The sequence below is a fragment of the Odocoileus virginianus genome, chromosome 9, assembly GCF_023699985.2.
Source record: "Odocoileus virginianus isolate 20LAN1187 ecotype Illinois chromosome 9, Ovbor_1.2, whole genome shotgun sequence".
Lineage (NCBI taxonomy): Eukaryota > Metazoa > Chordata > Mammalia > Artiodactyla > Cervidae > Odocoileus > Odocoileus virginianus.
The window spans coordinates 72,095,318-72,110,829 of record NC_069682.1 but is presented as its reverse complement, the minus strand read 5'-3'; the positions used below and the strand labels follow the sequence as shown (position 1 = coordinate 72,110,829).

At 44.0% G+C, this 15,512-nt stretch overlaps 1 protein-coding gene across 1 annotated transcript in view; it reads right to left on the bottom strand.

The window, feature by feature from the left end:
* Positions 1-8,522, bottom strand: part of CSE1L (chromosome segregation 1 like) — a 34,364-nt gene extending 25,842 nt beyond the window's left edge. The window contains exon 1 of the mRNA XM_020906208.2: positions 8,383-8,522. The gene's annotated coding sequence lies outside the window, so the exon portion shown is untranslated. The remainder of the gene's footprint in view (positions 1-8,382) is intronic.
* Between the last annotated feature and the right edge of the window lie 6,990 nt (positions 8,523-15,512).

The following is a 15,512-nucleotide window of genomic DNA, read 5'->3' as shown; positions in this document are numbered from 1 at the left end:
TCCACACAAAAGCTAAGTCAAAGCAAAAATAAACAAGTGGAACGACATCAAACTAAAAATGTCTGCACAGCAAAGCAAACCATCAACAAAATGAAAAGGCAACATACTAAATAGGAGAAAATATTTGTAAATCATATCTGATAAAGAATTAATATCCAAAACAAAAAAATTAAAAACAAAACAAAACACTCGTACAACTCAGAAAGAGTCCAATTGAAAAATGGGCAGAAAAACTGAACTAGACATTTTTCCAAAGAAAATATGATAAGGTGCTCAACATCACTAAACACAAGGGAATGCAAATCAAAACCACAATGAGATTATCACCCCACACCTGTTAGAACAACTATAATAAAAAAGACAAGAAATAACAAGCATTTGGCAAGGATGGGGAGAAAAGGAAACCCTGGTACCCTGTTGGTGGGAATGTAAATTGGTGCAGCCACTATGAAAGTATGGAGGTTCCTCAAAAATTTAAAACAGAATTACCACATGTTCTAGCTATTCCACATCTAGGTATTTATCTGAAGGAAATGAAAATTCTAACCGGAAGAGATATCTGTACTCCCGTTGACTGCTGTTCACTGCAGCATTATTAACAACAGTCAACACATGGAAGCAACCTAAGTATTCCTCAATGGATAATGCAATGTAGTATACATACAGAATGAATATTATCCAGCCACACACAAAAAGGGAAAGCCCTGCCATTTGACACAACATGGATGGATCCTAAGGGCAGTATACTAAGTGAAATAAATGATAAATAAATACCACAGACTAGAGAGCTCTTCAAGAAAATTAGAGATACCAGGGACCATTTCACGCAAAGATGGGCACAATAAAGGACAGAAATGTTATGGACTTAAAAGAAGCAGAAGGTATTAAGGTAACAAGAGTACACAAAAGAAGTATACAGAAAAGATCATGACCCAGATAATCACCAAGGTGTGATCACTCACCTAGAGCCAGACATCCTGGAGGGGCCTTAGGAAGCAAAAATACTATGAACAAAGCTAGTGGAGGTGATGGAATTCCAGTTGAGCTATTTCAAATCCTAAAAGATGACGCCGTGAAAGTGCTGCACTCAATATGCCAGCAAATTTGGAAAATTCAGCAGTGGCCACAGAACTGGAAAAGGTCAATTTCATTCCAATCCCAAAGAAAGGCAATGCCGAAGAATGTTCAAACTACCACACAATTGCACTCATCTCACATGCTAGCAAACTAATGCTCAACATTCGCCAAGCCAGGCTTCAATAGTAAATGAACTATCAACTTCCAGATGTTCAAGCTGGATTTAGAAAAGGCAGAGGAACCAGAGATCAAATTGCCAACATCCGCTGGATCATTGAAAAAGCAAGAGAGTTCCAGAAAAAACATCTACTTCTGCTTTATTGACTATGCCAAAGCGTCTGACTGTGTGGATCACAACAAACTATGGAAAATTCTTCAAAAGATGGGAATACCAGACCACCTGATCTGTCTCTTGAGAAATCTGTACGCAGGTCAAAAAGCAAGTTAGAACTGGACATGGAACAACAGACTGGTTCCAAATCAGGAAAGGAGTACGTCAAGGCTGTATATTGTCACCCTGCTTATTTAACTTATATGCAGAATACATCATGCAAAATGCTGGGCTGGATGAAGCACACACTAAAATCAAGATTGCCAGGAGAAATATCAATAACCTCAGATACGCAAATGACACCACCCTTATGGCAGAAAGCAAAGAAGAACTAAAGAGCCTCTCGATGAAAGTGAAAGAGGAGAGTGAAAAAGCTGGCTTAAAACACAACAATCAGAAAACTAAGATCATGGCATCTGGTCCATCACTTCATGGCAAACAGATGGGGAAACAGTGACAGACTTTATTTTTCTGGGCTCCAAAATCACTGCAGCCATGAAATTAAAAGACGCTTGCTCCTTGGAAGAATAGTTATGACCAACCTAGACAGCATATTAAAAAGCTGACACATTACTTTACCAACAAAGGTTTGTCTAGTCCAGGCTATGGTTTTTCCAGTAGTCATGTATGGATGTGAGAGCTGGACTATAAGGAAAGCTGAGTGCTGAAGAATTGATGCTTTTGAACTGTGGTGTTGGAGAAGACTCTTGAGAGTCCCTTGGACTGCAAGGAGATACAACCAGTCCATCCTAAAGGAAATCAGTCCTGAATATTCATTGGAAGGACTGATGCTGAAGCTGAAACTCCAATACTTTGGCCACCTGATGCGAAGAACTGACTCATTGGAAAAGACCCTGATGCTAGTAAAGACTGAAGGCAGGAGAAGGGGACGGCAGAGGATGAGATGGCTGGATGGCATCACTGACATGATGGACATGAGTTGGGGTAAGCTCCAGGAGTTAGTGATGGACAGGGAAGCATGGCATACTACAGTCCATGGGGTCACAAACAGTTAGACAGGACTGAGCAACTGAACTGAGATGAAATACCACATGATCATGTTTCTATGTGGAATCTTAAAAACAAAAATTCATAGATAAAAAGCAGATCAGGGAACTTCCTCAGTGGTCCAGTGACTAAGACTCTGCCCACCAATGCAGGTGGCATGGCTTCTGTTTGTCCCACACACTGTGGTGTGTGGCAAAACGACAACAAACAGACTGGTTAAAAAAAACCAAACAGATTGGTGGTTGACTGCATGGCAGGGGCAAATGGATGAAGGTGGACAGAAAGGTACAAACCTCCAGTTACGAAATAAACATATAAATCACAAGGATGCAATGTCCAACACAGAGACTCCAGTTAACAGCAGCGGGTTGTAGATTTCAAAGTTACTAGAACAGGAAATCCTAACAGTTCAGAACACAAGACAAATAAATTTGTAACTTTGTGTGTTGATGGAGGTTAATTAACTAGGTTTATTGTGATCATTTCACAATATATACACGTCAAACCATTATGTTGTGCACCTAAAATTAACAATGTTACATCTTAATTATATCTCAATGAAAAGCAACTTTTCAAATATTTAAACCTTAAAACTAAATATAAATCACAGAATATGCTATGACTGACCAAAAAAACCTACATCTAATGTATTACATCCCCTGTGATGATGACAGAGGTTGGACAGGGTCCCCAGAAATTACAAATGATTAACAGGCTTCATAAAGGGCTACAGCTAATGCTGTGAAGAGTACTCCGCCACAGCCAGAAACCACCGCCTTCTAAGGAGACCAATCTTTGAAGCTATCTGTGTTCTTCTCAACACACTCGTTTTTACCACAAGGGAAGCCAACACGCTGGCTGATTTGGTAGACTCCACCACTTATATATTCACTTCCTTTAATCCAGGGCAAACCACTCTATGGGCATGAAGTTCCACTCAACCACACACACAACTTACTGAGAAGCAACCCTTCCTGTTTCTTACACCAAAGGTTTGGAAAATGCTATGCATCATATTCACCCTCTTTTGGAGATGCACTTTAAAAGCTTCAAGAACCAAAGAGTAAGTTACCCGTTTAACATTGTTTACTCCAGAGCTTCCTCCAGAGCCTGGCCACAGAACCATTTTATTATGGAACACAGGCCGGAAAGCAGTGATCTAATCAATTCATTTCCCATTCTTTTTTGTGTTGAAATGCTGAATCTGTTATGCAAACATCAAAGTTTTCTGTTGCCAAGGAAAACCGTTTACATCAGTATATATAAGCTAAAAAAAAAAAAAAAAGTCAGTTTTTGCTACATGCAAATTATTCTACCTTTTGGGATTTACACAAGGTAGCATGTGTGTTTAGGGGATTACAGAGGTTAATTGAACCTATTTTGTTGAGTTTAAATTTTAAACACACTCCTTAATAAATCTGCATTTTACTAACTTTCTTCATGACAGAGTCCCACGCAAGCTGGCACCTGTCAACCTTATCTCCGACCTTCTTGCTGATTATGTTTCAGCCACCAAAGCCTTCTGTTCCTCAAACCAGATGAGAGTTCTCCCTGACTGTAATAACCCTGCCTTCTAATTTGACATCAGGCATCTATCCAGCCCACTGTCAACTCCTCAAAAAAGCCTTCCACAACCATCATCTACCTCATCCCTGTCGCACTGTTCACAGCACTTATTCTCATCTGAGATATCTTTGACTTTTTATCTCTTATTTGTAAGCTCTCTGAGGCAGGGACTTTGTAGGTCTTGCTCATCTCTGTAGCCCAGGACCTTCAACGTTGCCTGGCACACAGTATTCACTAAGCATTTGGCGCATGAACTAATGGATAAGCTAGTAGTAGGTCAGTCAACCGGCTAAAACATGGATCCAGTGTGGATTGGAGACTATTCTCTGAGCATCAGTTATTAGCAAGCCTGACATAATGTAGGAACTCAAGTTATATCTGTCAGATAAATAGTGACCAACATACTGACATAATTAGTTTCTGTTCATTCAAAAATGTTTCAAAGAAGATGGGAGTTTGAATGTTATCCTGTATTATTGTTCATATTTGCCAGTGCTTATTTCGGGAGTTAGGACTTACTGTCTCCTCTGCTTAAGCAGCTCTGCCCCCGGAGAGCTTTGTAGTTCACTCCCTGCTTCACTCGGGTCTCTTCTTTTTGAGATGCTGCCCTGGACCATCCTATCTAAAACAGCACCCAGCTCAGTCTCTCTCCATCCATTCTCTGATCTTGCTTTTCCAGGTAAATTTTATCAGGCCTGTAAACTGTTTTCTTGTTTGCTATGCTTCTCCTTCCATTAGACTGTAAGCAACGACTTTGTGTTTTGTCCACTGTAATCTCCCTAGATTCTTAAAACAGTGAAGAGCACGTACTATGTATTTGTGCTATTGTCAAAAGCTACATACCCTTTATTGATCTTCTTTTCCCCCATCAAAAAGCACTATCATTCTTCACATTTATTCAGTCAACTGACACAGGAAGAGCTGGAGACAACTGATTCTAAGAGCACAGTGACCCCCACAAAATGACGAAGTTGAAGTGCTAGGGTTTAAAAAAAAGTGTATGGGGGGAAAACTGGGTGTGTGGTGGTAGTGGAGGAACATAAACATGTGTGCTAAAACTGTGTCTGTGCGCACGCACAATGGTGAAGAAATATAAACATGTGCTAAAACTCTGTGTGTGTGTGTGTGTGTGTGTGCGCGCGCGCGCGCGTGGTGGTAGTAGTGGTGGTGGTGGTGGCGGTGGTGGTGGTGCTGGAGGAATATAAACATGCATGCTACAACCCCCAAAAGTTAAAATACTACATAAATCTTATATTTTTAATGTTAAGGGACTAAATGTCAAAAAAATCCCTTTTCTGTCTCCTCAGTGACAGTGTCTCTAAATCCAAAGCTTAGTCCTGATTTGTAAAAATATGACAAATCAGGTAATTTTAGAGAATACTCCACAGGTATTCACAATACATCAGCAAGATCAAGGTCTAGTTATCTTTATTTGCCAGAGGTGGAGGTACACTGACATTCTGAAATATGTGCAATATATAAATGTAAAAAGCATTACTGACTTTAAAGACAAACTAGAAATGAAAAAATTCACTTTTGCCTTTAAATGAAGGGTGATACTTTACTTCTCCACTGAGCTATTTCTGGAAATCTCTACCAAAAAAATACAAGAAAAACACGTACCACAATGGGCTTCCCTGGTGGCTCAACTGGTAAAGAGTCTGCCTGCAATGCAGGAGACCTGGGTTAGATTCCTGGGTTGAGAAGATCCTGTGAAGAAGGGAACAGCTACCCACTCCAGTACTCTGGCCTGGAGAATTCCACAGACTCTCCAGTCCATGGGGTTGCAAAGAGCTGGACACTAATGAGTGACTTTCACTTTTTGTACCACAATAAATCAATTATGCCAGACTTTTTGTTGAAAGACTGGCTGGACCCAAGTCTAGCCTCTTCTCAGAGGTCCTCAATTACAGATGAAGACGTTTGGAATAAAAGCTTTGCTTTCCAAGGCCACCACACGGACATCTGTGACGTAAGTTGACCCAAGATGTATGCCTCTTCCTTAAGATATTTCCTCTGCATTAGAGAACCACTCCAGAGGCCCTACATCTGGGGGAAGGGAGAGAGATCCAATAAATGAAAACTATCTGGCACACACACATTAAGAACACAGTTCAACCTCAGTCCACCCTCTGCTTTCTAATCACAGGAATGTACCACTGAGATGCAGATCCAAATTTTTTACATTGTACAAAGCCGGATGTGATCTGACCTCTAGATACCTGTCCCTTCACATACTACTCTCTGAAAGCTCCATTTTCCTTGAACCCTTTGTACTTTCTATTCTCTCTGCCTGGAATGATCTGTTCCCTCATCTTTCCATAGCTGGTCTCAGCTCAAATGCCACCTCCTCAGAGAAGTCGCCTTCATCTGTCACTTGTCTGGAATTATTGAGGTCATTTATTTGTAATCTTGTGTCTTTCCCCCACTAGAATATAAGCTCCCCAAGGGAAGGAACTGTCCATTTTGTTTGAGACAAAAAAGAGAAATTTCACTGTATTCAAAGAGATTAAGTGGATTTATGGAAAAAAAGAAGAGATTAAGTGGATTAAATGAATTTATTTATCAAGTTTTAATACCAAAGGTAGAGCACTGCCCCCAAACCTATCTAATACTCTACAGAAAATGGTTCTCCTCTATCCTAGCTCCCAACCAGCAAAAATCAAAGTAAACAGAAGGGACGAAGAATTCTCCTGCACTGGTGTAAAGAAATATAGGGTCCTAGAAAAGTAAGAAGCTGGGTAGATCCAGTCCCACGAATCATGAGAAAAATGGAGACACACAGAAAAGGGCAGAATGCGTCACTGTGGCGGCCCAAGAGGAGGAGAGAAAGAGCACCGGCGGAATCCGAGCAGAAAGTCCCTTCCCGGGCACGACTACTTCCAGGAATAATACTGTGCATCTACCAAGTGGCAAGCACTGGCCACCTGCTTACAGGTAAAGGTATCGGCTTTCGCAATTTGGGAAAAAACAATAACCAAGTAAACTATTAGTGTTTCCAGAACATGATAAAAACTGAAGTGGCTCAGTCGTGTCCGACTCTTTGCAACCCCATGGACAGTAGCCTAGAACGCTTCTCCGTCCATGGGATTTTTCCAGGCAAGAGTAGTGGAGTGGGTTGCCATTTCCTTCTCCAGGGGATCTTCCCGACCCAGGGAGCGAACCCGGATCTCCCGCACTGTAGGCAGACGCTTTAGCGTCAGACCTACCAGGGAAGTCCTAGAACATGATAGAAACCTATTAAGTAAATAAAACTAGAGTGATGTGATTAGTTGAAACAGATCCTTTAAAAGGTTGGTCAAAAAAACGAGTAATGTGAGTGAAACCTGGAGGACAGGGAACCAGCCTTGCAAAGATCTGCTGCTGGCAAGTCCAAGCAAACGAAAGGCGCGTCCGAACGCTTTCTGGAGGACATGCGCTCCGAACATGTATGAAAAAGAAAACGTAAGCAGCATGGCTACAGTGGTCAAGGAGGAGAAGAGGTGGGTGGGAGAGGTGGACACCGGTCACCCCAGACGGGGCTTGGTAAACCAGGGTAGGAACTCAGGGGACCCGCAGCCACTTTACGAGGTAGATATTTTCAACCCCGCTTTTCCAGATGAGGAAGTGGAAACTCGGAGAGATGAAGTGACCAGCCCTAAGGAGGGGTTAAATATGGAAACGAATCCAGGCCTTCCCGTTCCTAAGCTGAATCCCAATGCTCCGAACTACCACACCGTAGGTGTTCCCTCAAGGGGCGGACCCTGGGTCACCCCACAGGTGCACGGACCCCCTCGGGGGCACAGACCACAGTCTAACCCACACGAGCAACTCAGCAAAGTGAGATCACCGGGCCCGTTTCACAGTCGCGGAGACCGAAGCCCTCTGCGGTGTGGCGCTCCGCCGCCGCCGCCCTAACGGGAAAGGGAGGTCCAGGGTAGCGGCGACGGCCCGGACGGCGGCTCGCACGCCCGCCCCTCAGCGGGCCAGGCCCCGCAGCCGCACTCGCCTCACGCTGCGGGCGGCCGGGCGCGCAGAGAACGGACGCACGGGTGCGACCAATGAGAGCAGGCCGCCCCGAGAGCGCGGCCAATCAGCGCGGCGCTGGAGAGGAAGAGGCGGGCGCTCGTGCCGCACGGGTTAGGCCTCACCCGGGCCGCCCTCGCTCCTCACAGGCCCGGGCGGGGGTGGGGTTGCTGACCGAACCTGCACCTCAGACCTGGGATGTCGCCAGGGGAGGCGACACGCGAGGGCGAAGCCCCTGCCCCCGGGCGCTGCGCCAGACACGGGCCAATATTCCGCTCTCGCCCGGAGGTGCGGTCCTGGCTTCCCAGCGTTCGGAAGCGCAGAGAGCGCCTCCACCCTCCCCCAGTCCGGTCCCGAGAGGCCCCGATACCAGGCCGTGCAGGCCTGCGCCTCACCTCGTGGGGACGCGGGGACGGAGAAGGGAAGCCCAGTCTCGGACCGTAGCCTGCACTCTCCACTCCAACCGCCGCTCCACACCTCACATTCAAACCCCGGCAAAATGGCGCGGCAGGGAGGCTGCGGCCGGGGCGCATGCGTACAAGAGGCCGAGTAAGAGGCGGGGCCAAGGGCGCTCTGCTCCACCCAGATTCCAATCACCAATCACGGCCCCGCTCTGGGGGGGCTGACGTCACGCGCGGCAATGCTCTTTGACAGCGCTAGTGGGCATCCCTCTCCCGATTCTGAGAAGGGCACACCAGCGGCGTGTGTCCGCTGAATTGTGCCCTCTTTTGATGTCAGGGCATCTAGTGGGTTTTATACAACTATCGAAGGAACTGTCCAAAGTCATGGCCAAAGCATCTCCGATAGAAGAGAACTTTTCTGCCCCTTGTGGAGCTTATGTTTTAAAGAGAGGAAAGGAATAAAGAAGATCTTTTCAGATTTAATAAGTGCTGTGAGAAGATTGAAAGACAGTGATACGGCAAGCAGTGACATAGATTGGGGATGGCCAGAGGAGACCTCTAAACAAGTGATCTGAAGTTTAACAAGAAGACAGCTGTAGATTAGCCTGCAGAGCTTTCCAGGAAGAGGGGATGCTAATAGCAAAGGCTCTGAGGCAGGACCCGGCTATATTGGGGCTTAAAAAATAAAGTGGAGCATGGCCGGAGAAGGAGTTAGATCTGCAGGGGCCAGATGATGTAGCCTCCTACCTATATTGCATGGAACGTACTTACACTAAAAAACAAAAAAGAACAGTATCTATCTGAAATTCACATAGAACCGGGTGTCCAATATTTTATTTGGTGGCCCTGAAAAGTGAAAGTAAAGTCTCTCAGTCGTGTCCGACTCTTTGCGACCCCCATGGACTGTAGCCCACTAGGATCCTCGCCGTCCATGGGATTCTCCAGGCAAGAATACTGGAGTGGGTTGCCATTTCCTTCTCCAGGGGACCTTCCCAAACCAGGGATCAAACCCAGGTCTCCCACATTGCAGGCAGACGCTTTAACCTCTGAGCCACTAGGGAAGCCCTTGGTGGCCCTAGCTCCATAATATTTTCATCACAGCATTTATCACTCCTTGCAATTGTTTCTTTTTTTAATTGTCCCCTGACTGCATACCTAAGGACTCTGTTCAAACAAGGGCATTCTCTTATTTACAGCTGTACCCCAGCACCTAACACAAGGTAACTGTTCAATAAATATTTGCTGAATGTTGAATTAAATGCCATATATAAATAGGTGAAGTCCATTGCGAAAGGTGTACTTTATTAGAACACTGGTGGAAAAGATGTATTTCTACAATTGCAGCAATAGTACAAGCAATCATCTTGGTCATATTAGTCTGCTTTTCTGGACATTTTCCTCTAGTACAGGTGAGAGCAACCCTGATGACTTAACAGTTTTTCATCCCTGAAAGCCAATCAGGAAGGAAGCTGGCTGGTGTCTTGTGTCTGTCTAGCATGAGTACCAGGTTTTGTAGGAAGCCCCAGGCTTCCCAGGTGGTGCCAATGGTAAAGAACCCGCCTGCCAATGCTGGAGACTCAGGTTCAATCCCTGGGTCAGGAAGATCTCCTGGAGAAGGGCATGGCAACCCACTCCAGTATTCTTCCTAGAGAATCCCATGGTCAGAGGAGCCTGGTGGGCTACAGTCCATGGGGGTCACAAAGAGTCGGTCACAGCTGAGGAGACTTAGCACAGAAGCAGGAAGCCCACAGGCTGTGCCACTTTTATCATGTCTGTGGACGTGGCTCCGGCGGGGCCACCTCCCTTTGCCCTTAGCAGCCCGAGGAACCATGCAGTTGAGGGCCATGGAAAGGCTTCATGTCCTCCCTCTCCACTCCCCGTGGGGCCTGGGTGACCCAGGAAGATTCCCTGGAAATTCCCATCCTGCTCGCTGACCACATGCACACACTCTTAGGCTTGCTACAACTGCTGCTGTGTTGAAAACCAAAGAAAACAATTCAGCCATTTTCAGGAGCAGGAAGTCAGTATGCATGTAGTCTTCTTTCTTTCCAAATCCTGATAAAATAGTGTATATATATAATACATATATATATATATTATATATACTGTATGGAAAGACTTTCTGAAAGTGGAAGACACTTACATTTGATTTCGATTCAGAAAGGCATGGACACATCTGACTGTGCTTGGAAAACAAGTCTAAGTTTGGTTTTGTCTCACTTTTAAAAGTCCAGCTGAGATCCAGAAGAGTGTTGATATCTAAATTTGAGACAGGTCTGATTGCTTCTTACCTTTTATTTTATTGATTCTATTTTTAAGGTTGGCGTCTTTTTTCTTTTGGTGTGCTGCATGGCATGTGGGATCTTAGTTCCCCCACCAGGGACTGAACCTGTGCCCTCTGCAGTGGAAGAGGGGAGTCAACCACTGTGCCACCAGGGAAGTCTCTCCCACTTTTTTTTTTAATGAAGGCAACTTTCTTTCTTGGGCACATGGTGGAAAATTCACATGGTACAAACAGCCTTTGGTCTTTCACTACTTAGGACATTGTTGTTTAGTTGCTAAGTCATGTCCGACTCTTTTGCGACCCCATGGACTACAGTCCTCCGGGCTCCTCTGTCCATGGGATTTTCCTGACAAGAATACTGGAGTGAGTTGCCATTTCCTTCTCCAGGGGAGCTTCCTGACCCAGGGATGGAACCCGCATATCCTGCATTGCAGGTGAATTCTTTACCACTGAGGCACCAGGGAAGCCCAGGTATGATGTTCAGTTCAGTTCAGCCACTGAGTAGTGTCTGAATCTTTGCAACCCCATGGACTACAGCACGCCAGGCCTCCCTGTCCATCACCAACTCTCGGAGCTTGCTCAAACCCATGTCCTTTAAGTTGGTGATACCATCCAACCATCTCATCCTCTGTCATCCCCTTCTCCTCTTGCCTTCAATCTTTCCCAGCATCAGGGTCTTTTCCAGTGAGTCAGTTCTTCACATCAGGTGGCCAAAGTATTGGAGTTTCAGCTTCAACATCAGTCCTTCCAATGAACACCCAGGACTGATCTCCTTTAGGATGGACTGGTTGGATCTCCTTGCAGTCCAAGGGACTCTCAAGAGTCTTCTCCAACACCACAGTTCAAAAGCATCAATTCTTCAGTGCTCAGCTTTCTTTATAGTCCAACTGTCACATCCATACATGACTACTGGAAAAACCATAGCTTGAACTAGACCGACCTTTGTTGGCAAAGTCATGTGTCAGCTTTTTAATATGCTGTCTAGGTTGGTCATAGCTTTTCTTCCAAGGAGCAAGCATCTTTTAATTTCATGGCTGCATTCACCATCTGCAGTGATTTTGGAGCCCAGAAAAATAGTCAGCCAGTTTCCACTGTTTCCCATATATTTGCTATGAAGTGTTGGACCAGATGCCATGATCTTAGTTTTCTGAATGTTGAGTTTTAAGTCAACTTTTTCACTCTCCTTTTTCACTTTCATCAAGAGGCTCTTTAGTTCTTCTTTGTTTTCTGCCATAAGGATGGTATGATCTGCATAACTGAAGTTATTGATATCTCTCCCGGCAATCTTGATTCCAGCTTGTGCTTCATCCAGCCCAGCCTTTCTCATGATGTACTCTGAATAAAAGTTAAATGAGCAAGGTGACAACATACAGCCTTGACGTACTCCTTTTCCTATTTTGAACCAGTCTGTTGTTCCATGTCCAGTACTAACTGTTGTTTCCTGACCTGCAAACAGATTTCTCAAGAGGCAGGTCAGATGGTCTGATATTCTCATCTCTAAGAATTTTCCAGAGTTTGTTGTAGTCCACACAATCAAAGGCTTTGGCATAGTCAATAAAGCAAAGTAGATGTTTCTCCGGAACTCTCTTGCTTTTTCAATGATCCAATGGCTGTTTGCAATTTGATCTCTGGTTCCTCTACCTTTTCTAAATCCAGCTTGAACATCTGTAAGTTCACGGTTCACATACTGTTGAAGCCTGGCTTGGAGAATGTTGAGCATCACTTTACTAACGTGTGAGATGATTGTAATTGTGCGGTAGTTTGAGTATTCTTTGGCATTGCCTTTCTTTGGGATTGGAAAGAAAACTGACCTTTTACAGTCCTGTGGCCATGGTAGGACATTAGCTGCAGGTAATTTATTGAATATTTAAGTTCTTTATGTTCTTATTTTTAAAATATTCTTTATTAATGTTCTCTGAGAGGCATATGAGTCTCCTATCGTGATTCTGATTTTGTCATTGTTAAAGGGTACTTCAGTCAGCTTCTGATTTATATTTTGAAGCTATTAGGTCAATAAAGGGTTCCTACTGTTTCTTCTTGATGATGTTTATCATCTTATAATGTGAAAGAGTCCTCTTTGGCCCTTTCAAAGCTTTCCTCTTCCAATTCAATCTTGTCTGATATCAATACTGTTGGACCTGCTTTCTTTCTGTAACAATTTCCTGGGTCTTCTCCTCTCCCAGTTTTACTGAGATATAATGGACATACTTTCCAGCATCTCTTTATTGCCAGAATTCTTTCATCCTTTTGTATATCATACTAGTTAAGAGCATGAATTTGAGCCAGACTACCCAGGTTAAGACCCCAATGCCACCTGTGTAACACTGAGTAAGTTACTTATAACTTGGTTGCCTAATCTCTAAAATAAGGGTAATAATATGATTCTTCCTCTTAGGGTGGTTGTAAAGATAAAGAATGATATGTATGAAGAAATGATATGTATGAAGCCCATGAAAAAGCAACTGGGAAACAGTACCCGACAGTGTTAACTGTTACGACCATTTCTTATGACCAATTCAGTTCAATTCAGTTGCTCAGTTGTGTCCGACTCTTTGCGACCCCATGAACCGCAGCACGCCACGCCTCCCTGTCCATCACCAACTCCCAGAGTCCACCCAAATCCATGTCCATCGAGTCGGTGATGCCATCCAACTATCTCATCCTCTGTCGTCCCCTTCTGCTCCTGCCCTCAATCTTTCCCAGCATCAGGGTCTTTTCCAATGAGTCAGCTCTTTGCATCAGGTGGCCAGAGTATTGGAGTTTCAGCTTCAACATCAGTCCTTCCAATGAACACCCAGGACTGATCTCCTTTAGGATGGACTGGTTGGATCTCCTTGCAGTCCAAGGGACTCTCAAGAGTCTTCTCCAACACCACAGTTCAAAAGCACCAATTCTTCTGTGCTCAGCTTTCTTTATAGTCCAACTCTCACATCCATACATGACCACTGGAAAAACCATAGCCTTGACTAGATGGACCTTTGTTGGCAAAGTCATGTGTCAGCTTTTTAATATGCTGTCTAGGTTGGTCATAACTTTCCTTCCAAGGAGTAAGCATCTTTTAATTTCATGTCTGCAATCACCATCTGCGGTGATTTTGGATCCCAAAAAAATAGTCAGCCACTGTGTCCACTGTTTCCCCATCTATTTGATGTGAAGTGATGGGACCAGATGCCATGATCTTAGTTTTCTTAATGTTGAGCCTAAAGCCAACTTTTTCACTCTCCTCTTTCACTTTCATCAAGAGGCTCTTTAGTTCCTCACTTTCTGCCATAAAGGTGGTGTCATCTGCATATCTGAGGTTATTGATATTTCTCCCGGCAATCATGATTCTAGCTTGTGCCTCATCCAACCCAGCATTTCTCATGCTGTACTCTGCATATAAGTTAAATAAGCAGGGTGACAATATACAGCCTTGACGTACTCCTTTTCCTATTTTGAACCAGTCTGTTGTTCCATGTCCAGTTCTAACTGTTGCTTCCTGATCTGCATACAGGTTTCTCAAGAGGCAAGTCAGGTAGTCTGGTATTCCCACCTCTTTCAGAATTTTCCACAGTTTATTGCGATCAACACAGTCAAAGGCTTTGGCATACAAGCAGAAATAGATGTTTTTCTGGAACTCTCTTGCTTTTTTGATGATCCAATGGATGTTGGCAATTTGATCTCTGGTTCCTCTCCCTTTTCTAAAACCAGCTTGAACAACTGGAAGTTCACGGTTCATGTATTGCTGAAGCCTGGCTTGGAGAATTTTAAGCATTACTTTACTAGCGTGTGAGATGAGTGCAATTGTGCGGTAGTTTGAACATTCTTTGGCATTGCCTTTATTTGGGATTGGAATGAAAATGACCTTTTCCAGTCCTGTGGCCACTGCTGAGTTTTCCAAATTTGCTAGCATACTGAGTGCATACTTTCACAGTGTCATCTTTCAGGATTTGAAATAGCTCAACTGGAATTCCATGACCTTTGTAGTGATGCTTCCTAAGGCCCACTTGACTTTACATTCCAGGATGATTGGCTCTAGGTGAGTGATCACACCATCGTGATTATCTGGGTTGTGAAGATCTTTTTTGTACAGTTCTTCTGTGTATTCTTGCCACCTCTTCTTAATATCCTCTGCTTCTGTTAGGTCCATACCATTTCTGTCCTTTATTGAGCCCATCTTTGCATGAAATGTTCCCTTGGCATCTCTAATTTTCTTGAAGAGACCTCTAGCCTTTCCCATTCTATTGTTTTCCTCTATTTCTTTGCATTGACAGCTGAGGAAGGCCTTCTTATCTCTCCTTGCTATTCTTTGGAACTCTGCATTCAAATGGGAATATCTTTCCTTTTCTCCTTTGTTTTTTGCTTCCTATCTTTTCACAGATATTTATAAGGCCTCCTCAGACAGCCATTTTGCTTTTTTGCATTTCTTTTTCTTGGGGATGGTCTTGATTCCTGTCTCCTGTACAATGTCACAAACCTCCATCCATAGTTTATCAGGCACTCTGTCTATCAGATCTAGTCCCTTAAATCTATTTCTCACTTCCACTGTATAGTCATAAGGGATTTGATTTAGGTCATACCTGAATGGTCTAGTGGTTTTCTCCATTTTCTTCAACTTCAGTCTGAATTTGGCAATAAGGATTTCATGATCTGAGCCACAGTCAGCTTCCAGTCTTGTTTTTGCTGACTGTATAGAGCTTCTCCATCTTTGACTGCAAAGAATATAATCAATCTGATTTCGGTGTCGACCATCTATCTGGTGATGTCCATGTGTAGAGTCTTCTGTGTTGTTGGAAGAGGGTGTTTGCTATGACCAGTGCATTCTCTTGGCAGAACTCTATTAGCCTTTGCGCAGTTGAAG